This window comes from Bos javanicus, unplaced genomic scaffold (assembly GCF_032452875.1).
Source record: "Bos javanicus breed banteng unplaced genomic scaffold, ARS-OSU_banteng_1.0 tig00000070_1, whole genome shotgun sequence".
Lineage (NCBI taxonomy): Eukaryota > Metazoa > Chordata > Mammalia > Artiodactyla > Bovidae > Bos > Bos javanicus.
In genome coordinates this window covers 251326-259731 of record NW_026893708.1, presented here as the reverse complement: position 1 = coordinate 259731, position 8406 = coordinate 251326, and positions in this window count along the sequence as shown.

Genomic DNA, 8406 nt, shown 5'->3' with positions numbered 1-8406 from the left:
CCGTCATCGCAAGATGAAGCCCTTTCCCGCTACAGCGCCTCAGGAGAAGTCCCACGTTAGGAATTGGAGGTCGAAAGGGCACTTGGCACCCTTGATGCGACCCACAAAGTTCCCCGAAATCCCGGTCTCCCTCGAGAGGAACACTGAGGTTTTCCGGCACCCCCTCCTCTGAGCCCTTTCTCCCCTCCTGATCTGGACAGGAGGGTCGACTCCCCTGCTTTGTCTGGAAGGGGTTCCCGACCTTCCGGTCGCACCTCAGGATGAGGCCGGTCTCACGAAGACATTCCAGACGTGGCCTCGTGGGTGGTTCCACATTCCGTAGGACCCCGATTTCCCGGTCCCCTCTTGATAAGAACCCGATGCCCGGACACCTCTCCGAACTCCACCCTGTGAATGAAGTCAACACGAAGGGGCAGTTTTTCCGTGCATCGTTCGGAAAAAACCCCAGGTTCCAAATACAGCTCGACAAGCGGCCTCTCTCCCCGGGGACATCTCGAGAGGCAAGCGGAGTTCCATGCCTCAACCCAAGACGAGGCCTGACTCTCCTGTCCCCAGTCTGCAGGGACCCTGCGATCGGAGTCTGAAATCAGAGGTACCCTGCGGTTCCTGCCTCAACTGGAGATGAGGCCCTCTTCCAATGCACCAAACCCAGTGGAGTCCCGAGAGGCCCCTCCCACCTCCAGTTTCCCTGGCTTCTCAGAGCCACCATGAGAAGCCCCCTGAGGTCACCTGCACAAGTCGAGGGAACCCAGGGTTTCCTGCCTCAACCCGGGAAAGACCTCGAGAGACCTTCTTCAACACGTCTCGAGGCCAGATTCCCCTACCATGGCTCGGGAGCAGTGACGCGCTCCCCCTCGCCACTCGCATGGAGACCCGACTTCCCTGGCGCCCCACGAGAGGCTCACTGACCTCGCCGTCGTACCTCGTGAGAAACCGCACACTGGGGCCGCCGCTCGAGAACAACCCCGAGATTCCCCCGTCATCGAGAGATGAGGGCCTTCGTCTCCTGCATGGCCTAGAGACCAATCTCGCGACCTCTCTCCAAACGCCTCAGGAGGCTTGACTCCCTTGAGTCCACCCAGTGAGCTCCAAGAGATACCCGTCGCGATTCGAGAGCAGAGCGGGGTTCTTTGCTTCCACTCGAGATGAATGCCTGTCTCCCCGGGTGCGTCTGGAATGCAACCCCGAGATCCCTGTCGCCCCTGGAGAGGAACATTGGCTTCTGGACACAAGCCTAGATGAGGTCTATTGGCCCTGCAGTCACTCGAGAGCAATCCCCAGCTTTCCTTCGCAACTCGAATGGAAGATTGGACTTGCCTGGGCCAACACAAGAGGCAGCCTGAATTCCCCGTCGTAACTCGAGAATCCCGCCGTAACTCGAGAAAAACCACGTGGCTCCCCCGTCATCGCAAGATGAAGCCCTTTCCCGCTACAGCGCCTCAGGAGAAGTCCCACGTTAGGAATTGGAGGTCGAAAGGGCACTTGGCACCCTTGATGCGACCCACAAAGTTCCCCGAAATCCCGGTCTCCCTCGAGAGGAACACTGAGGTTTTCCGGCACCCCCTCCTCTGAGCCCTTTCTCCCCTCCTGATCTGGACAGGAGGGTCGACTCCCCTGCTTTGTCTGGAAGGGGTTCCCGACCTTCCGGTCGCACCTCAGGATGAGGCCGGTCTCACGAAGACATTCCAGACGTGGCCTCGTGGGTGGTTCCACATTCCGTAGGACCCCGATTTCCCGGTCCCCTCTTGATAAGAACCCGATGCCCGGACACCTCTCCGAACTCCACCCTGTGAATGAAGTCAACACGAAGGGGCAGTTTTTCCGTGCATCGTTCGGAAAAAACCCCAGGTTCCAAATACAGCTCGACAAGCGGCCTCTCTCCCCGGGGACATCTCGAGGGGCAAGCGGAGTTCCATGCCTCAACCCAAGACGAGGCCTGACTCTCCTGTCCCCAGTCTGCAGGGACCCTGCGATCGGAGTCTGAAATCAGAGGTACCCTGCGGTTCCTGCCTCAACTGGAGATGAGGCCCTCTTCCAATGCACCAAACCCAGTGGAGTCCCGAGAGGCCCCTCCCACCTCCAGGTTCCCTGGCTTCTCAGAGCCACCATGAGAAGCCCCTGAGGTCACCTGCACAAGTCGAGGGAACCCAGGGTTTCCTGCCTCAACCCGGGAAAGACCTCGAGAGACCTTCTTCAACACGTCTCGAGGCCAGATTCCCCTACCATGGCTCGGGAGCAATGACGCGCTCCCCCTCGCCACTCGCATGGAGACCCGACTTCCCTGGCGCCCCACGAGAGGCTCACTGACCTCGCCGTCGTACCTCGTGAGAAACCGCACACTGGGGCCGCCGCTCGAGAACAACCCCGAGATTCCCCCGTCATCGAGAGATGAGGGCCTTCGTCTCCTGCATGGCCTAGCGACCAATCTCGCGACCTCTCTCCAAACGCCTCAGGAGGCTTGACTCCCTTGAGTCCACCCAGTGAGCTCCAAGAGATACCCGTCGCGATTCGAGAGCAGAGCGGGGTTCTTTGCTTCCACTCGAGATGAATGCCTGTCTCCCCGGGTGCGTCTGGAATGCAACCCCGAGATGCCTGTCGCCCCTGGAGAGGAACATTGGCTTCTGGACACAAGCCTAGATGAGGTCTATTGGCCCTGCAGTCACTCGAGAGCAATCCCCAGCTTTCCTTCGCAACTCGAATGGAAGATTGGACTTGCCTGGGCCAACACAAGAGGCAGCCTGAATTCCCCGTCGTAACTCGAGAATCCCGCCGTAACTCGAGAAAAACCACGTGGCTCCCCCGTCATCGCAAGATGAAGCCCTTTCCCGCTACAGCGCCTCAGGAGAAGTCCCACGTTAGGAATTGGAGGTCGAAAGGGCACTTGGCACCCTTGATGCGACCCACAAAGTTCCCCGAAATCCCGGTCTCCCTCGAGAGGAACACTGAGGTTTTCCGGCACCCCCTCCTCTGAGCCCTTTCTCCCCTCCTGATCTGGACAGGAGGGTCGACTCCCCTGCTTTGTCTGGAAGGGGTTCCCGACCTTCCGGTCGCACCTCAGGATGAGGCCGGTCTCACGAAGACATTCCAGACGTGGCCTCGTGGGTGGTTCCACATTCCGTAGGACCCCGATTTCCCGGTCCCCTCTTGATAAGAACCCGATGCCCGGACACCTCTCCGAACTCCACCCTGTGAATGAAGTCAACACGAAGGGGCAGTTTTTCCGTGCATCGTTCGGAAAAAACCCCAGGTTCCAAATACAGCTCGACAAGCGGCCTCTCTCCCCGGGGACATCTCGAGAGGCAAGCGGAGTTCCATGCCTCAACCCAAGACGAGGCCTGACTCTCCTGTCCCCAGTCTGCAGGGCCCCTGCGATCGGAGTCTGAAATCAGAGGTACCCTGCGGTTCCTGCCTCAACTGGAGATGAGGCCCTCTTCCAATGCACCAAACCCAGTGGAGTCCCGAGAGGCCCCTCCCACCTCCAGTTTCCCTGGCTTCTCAGAGCCACCATGAGAAGCCCCCTGAGGTCACCTGCACAAGTCGAGGGAACCCAGGGTTTCCTGCCTCAACCCGGGAAAGACCTCGAGAGACCTTCTTCAACACGTCTCGAGGCCAGATTCCCCTACCATGGCTCGGGAGCAGTGACGCGCTCCCCCTCGCCACTCGCATGGAGACCCGACTTCCCTGGCGCCCCACGAGAGGCTCACTGACCTCGCCGTCGTACCTCGTGAGAAACCGCACACTGGGGCCGCCGCTCGAGAACAACCCCGAGATTCCCCCGTCATCGAGAGATGAGGGCCTTCGTCTCCTGCATGGCCTAGAGACCAATCTCGCGACCTCTCTCCAAACGCCTCAGGAGGCTTGACTCCCTTGAGTCCACCCAGTGAGCTCCAAGAGATACCCGTCGCGATTCGAGAGCAGAGCGGGGTTCTTTGCTTCCACTCGAGATGAATGCCTGTCTCCCCGGGTGCGTCTGGAATGCAACCCCGAGATCCCTGTCGCCCCTGGAGAGGAACATTGGCTTCTGGACACAAGCCTAGATGAGGTCTATTGGCCCTGCAGTCACTCGAGAGCAATCCCCAGCTTTCCTTCGCAACTCGAATGGAAGATTGGACTTGCCTGGGCCAACACAAGAGGCAGCCTGAATTCCCCGTCGTAACTCGAGAATCCCGCCGTAACTCGAGAAAAACCACGTGGCTCCCCCGTCATCGCAAGATGAAGCCCTTTCCCGCTACAGCGCCTCAGGAGAAGTCCCACGTTAGGAATTGGAGGTCGAAAGGGCACTTGGCACCCTTGATGCGACCCACAAAGTTCCCCGAAATCCCGGTCTCCCTCGAGAGGAACACTGAGGTTTTCCGGCACCCCCTCCTCTGAGCCCTTTCTCCCCTCCTGATCTGGACAGGAGGGTCGACTCCCCTGCTTTGTCTGGAAGGGGTTCCCGACCTTCCGGTCGCACCTCAGGATGAGGCCGGTCTCACGAAGACATTCCAGACGTGGCCTCGTGGGTGGTTCCACATTCCGTAGGACCCCGATTTCCCGGTCCCCTCTTGATAAGAACCCGATGCCCGGACACCTCTCCGAACTCCACCCTGTGAATGAAGTCAACACGAAGGGGCAGTTTTTCCGTGCATCGTTCGGAAAAAACTCCAGGTTCCAAATACAGCTCGACAAGCGGCCTCTCTCCCCGGGGACATCTCGAGAGGCAAGCGGAGTTCCATGCCTCAACCCAAGACGAGGCCTGACTCTCCTGTCCCCAGTCTGCAGGGACCCTGCGATCGGAGTCTGAAATCAGAGGTACCCTGCGGTTCCTGCCTCAGCTGGAGATGAGGCCCTCTTCCAATGCACCAAACCCAGTGGAGTCCCGAGAGGCCCCTCCCACCTCCAGTTTCCCTGGCTTCTCAGAGCCACCAGGAGAAGCCCCCTGAGGTCACCTGCACAAGTCGAGGGAACCCAGGGTTTCCTGCCTCAACCCGGGAAAGACCTCGAGAGACCTTCTTCAACACGTCTCGAGGCCAGATTCCCCTACCATGGCTCGGGAGCAGTGACGCGCTCCCCCTCGCCACTCGCATGGAGACCCGACTTCCCTGGCGCCCCACGAGAGGCTCACTGACCTCGCCGTCGTACCTCGTGAGAAACCGCACACTGGGGCCGCCGCTCGAGAGCAACCCCGAGATTCGCCCGTCATCGAGAGATGAGGGCCTTCGTCTCCTGCATGGCCTAGCGACCAATCTCGCGACCTCTCTCCAAACGCCTCAGGAGGCTTGACTCCCTTGAGTCCACCCAGTGAGCTCCAAGAGATACCCGTCGCGATTCGAGAGCAGAGCGGGGTTCTTTGCTTCCACTCGAGATGAATGCCTGTCTCCCCGGGTGCGTCTGGAATGCAACCCCGAGATCCCTGTCGCCCCTGGAGAGGAACATTGGCTTCTGGACCCAAGCCTAGATGAGGTCTATTGGCCCTGCAGTCACTCGAGAGCAATCCCCAGCTTTCCTTCGCAACTCGAATGGAAGATTGGACTTGCCTGGGCCAACACAAGAGGCAGCCTGAATTCCCCGTGGTAACTCGAGAATCCCGCCGTAACTCGAGAAAAACCACGTGGCTCCCCCGTCATCGCAAGATGAAGCCCTTTCCCGCTACAGCGCCTCGGGAGAAGTCCCACGTTAGGAATTGGAGGTCGAAAGGGCACTTGGCACCCTTGATGCGACCCACAAAGTTCCCCGAAATCCCGGTCTCCCTCGAGAGGAACACTGAGGTTTTCCGGCACCCCCTCCTCTGAGCCCTTTCTCCCCTCCTGATCTGGACAGGAGGGTCGACTCCCCTGCTTCGTCTGGAAGGGGTTCCCGACCTTCCGGTCGCACCTCAGGATGAGGCCGGTCTCACGAAGACATTCCAGACGTGGCCTCGTGGGTGGTTCCACATTCCGCAGGACCCCGATTTCCCGGTCCCCTCTTGATAAGAACCCGATGCCCGGACACCTCTCCGAACTCCACCCTGTGAATGAAGTCAACACGAAGGGGCAGTTTTTCCGTGCATCGTTCGGAAAAAAACCCAGGTTCCAAATACAGCTCGACAAGCGGCCTCTCTCCCCGGGGACATCTCGAGAGGCAAGCGGAGTTCCATGCCTCAACCCAAGACGAGGCCTGACTCTCCTGTCCCCAGTCTGCAGGGACCCTGCGATCGGAGTCTGAAATCAGAGGTACCCTGCGGTTCCTGCCTCAACTGGAGATGAGGCCCTCTTCCAATGCACCAAACCCAGTGGAGTCCCGAGAGGCCCCTCCCACCTCCAGTTTCCCTGGCTTCTCAGAGCCACCATGAGAAGCCCCCTGAGGTCACCTGCACAAGTCGAGGGAACCCAGGGTTTCCTGCCTCAACCCGGGAAAGACCTCGAGAGACCTTCTTCAACACGTCTCGAGGCCAGATTCCCCTCCCATGGCTCGGGAGCAGTGACGCGCTCCCCTCGCCACTCGCATGGAGACCCGACTTCCCTGGCGCCCCACGAGAGGCTCACTGACCTCGCCGTCGTACCTCGTGAGAAACCGCACACTGGGGCCGCCGCTCGAGAACAACCCCGAGATTCGCCCGTCATCGAGAGATGAGGGCCTTCGTCTCCTGCGTGGCCTAGCGACCAATCTCGCGACCTCTCTCCAAACGCCTCAGGAGGCTTGACTCCCTTGAGTCCACCCAGTGAGCTCCAAGAGATACCCGTCGCGATTCGAGAGCAGAGCGGGGTTCTTGGCTTCCACTCGAGATGAATGCCTGTCTCCCCGGGTGCGTCTGGAATGCAACCCCGAGATCCCTGTCGCCCCTGGAGAGGAACATTGGCTTCTGGACACAAGCCTAGATGAGGTCTATTGGCCCTGCAGTCACTCGAGAGCAATCCCCAGCTTTCCTTCGCAACTCGAATGGAAGATTGGACTTGCCTGGGCCAACACAAGAGGCAGCCTGAATTCCCCGTGGTAACTCGAGAATCCCGCCGTAACTCGAGAAAAACCACGTGGCTCCCCCGTCATCGCAAGATGAAGCCCTTTCCCGCTACAGCGCCTCGGGAGAAGTCCCACGTTAGGAATTGGAGGTCGAAAGGGCACTTGGCACCCTTGATGCGACCCACAAAGTTCCCCGAAATCCCGGTCTCCCTCGAGAGGAACACTGAGGTTTTCCGGCACCCCCTCCTCTGAGCCCTTTCTCCCCTCCTGATCTGGACAGGAGGGTCGACTCCCCTGCTTCGTCTGGAAGGGGTTCCCGACCTTCCGGTCGCACCTCAGGATGAGGCCGGGCTCACGAAGACATTCCAGACGTGGCCTCGTGGCTGGTTCCACATTCCGCAGGACCCCGATTTCCCGGTCCCCTCTTGATAAGAACCCGATGCCCGGACACCTCTCCGAACTCCACCCTGTGAATGAAGTCAACACGAAGGGGCAGTTTTTCCGTGCCTCGTTCGGAAAAAACCCCAGGTTCCAAATACAGCTCGACAAGCGGCCTCTCTCCCCGGGGACATCTCGAGAGGCAAGCGGAGTTCCATGCCTCAACCCAAGACGAGGCCTGACTCTCCTGTCCCCAGTCTGCAGGGACCCTGCGATCGGAGTCTGAAATCAGAGGTACCCTGCGGTTCCTGCCTCAACTGGAGATGAGGCCCTCTTCCAATGCACCAAACCCAGTGGAGTCCCGAGAGGCCCCTCCCACCTCCAGTTTCCCTGGCTTCTCAGAGCCACCAGGAGAAGCCCCCTGAGGTCACCTGCACAAGTCGAGGGAACCCAGGGTTTCCTGCCTCAACCCGGGAAAGACCTCGAGTGACCTTCTTCAACACGTCTCGAGGCCAGATTCCCCTCCCATGGCTCGGGAGCAGTGACGCGCTCCCCCTCGCCACTCGCATGGAGACCCGACTTCCCTGGCGCCCCACGAGAGGCTCACTGACCTCGCCGTCGTACCTCGTGAGAAACCGCACACTGGGGCCGCCGCTCGAGAACAACCCCGAGATTCGCCCGTCATCGAGAGATGAGGGCCTTCGTCTCCTGCGTGGCCTAGCGACCAATCTCGCGACCTCTCTCCAAACGCCTCAGGAGGCTTGACTCCCTTGAGTCCACCCAGTGAGCTCCAAGAGATACCCGTCGCGATTCGAGAGCAGAGCGGGGTTCTTGGCTTCCACTCGAGATGAATGCCTGTCTCCCCGGGTGCGTCTGGAATGCAACCCCGAGATCCCTGTCGCCCCTGGAGAGGAACATTGGCTTCTGGACCCAAGCCTAGATGAGGTCTGTTGGCCCTGCAGTCACTCGAGAGCAATCCCCAGCTTTCCTTCGCAACTCGAATGGAAGATTGGACTTGCCTCGGCCAACACAAGAGGCAGCCTGAATTCCCCGTCGTAACTCGAGAATCCCGCCGTAACTCGAGAAAAACCACGTGGCTCCCCCGTCATC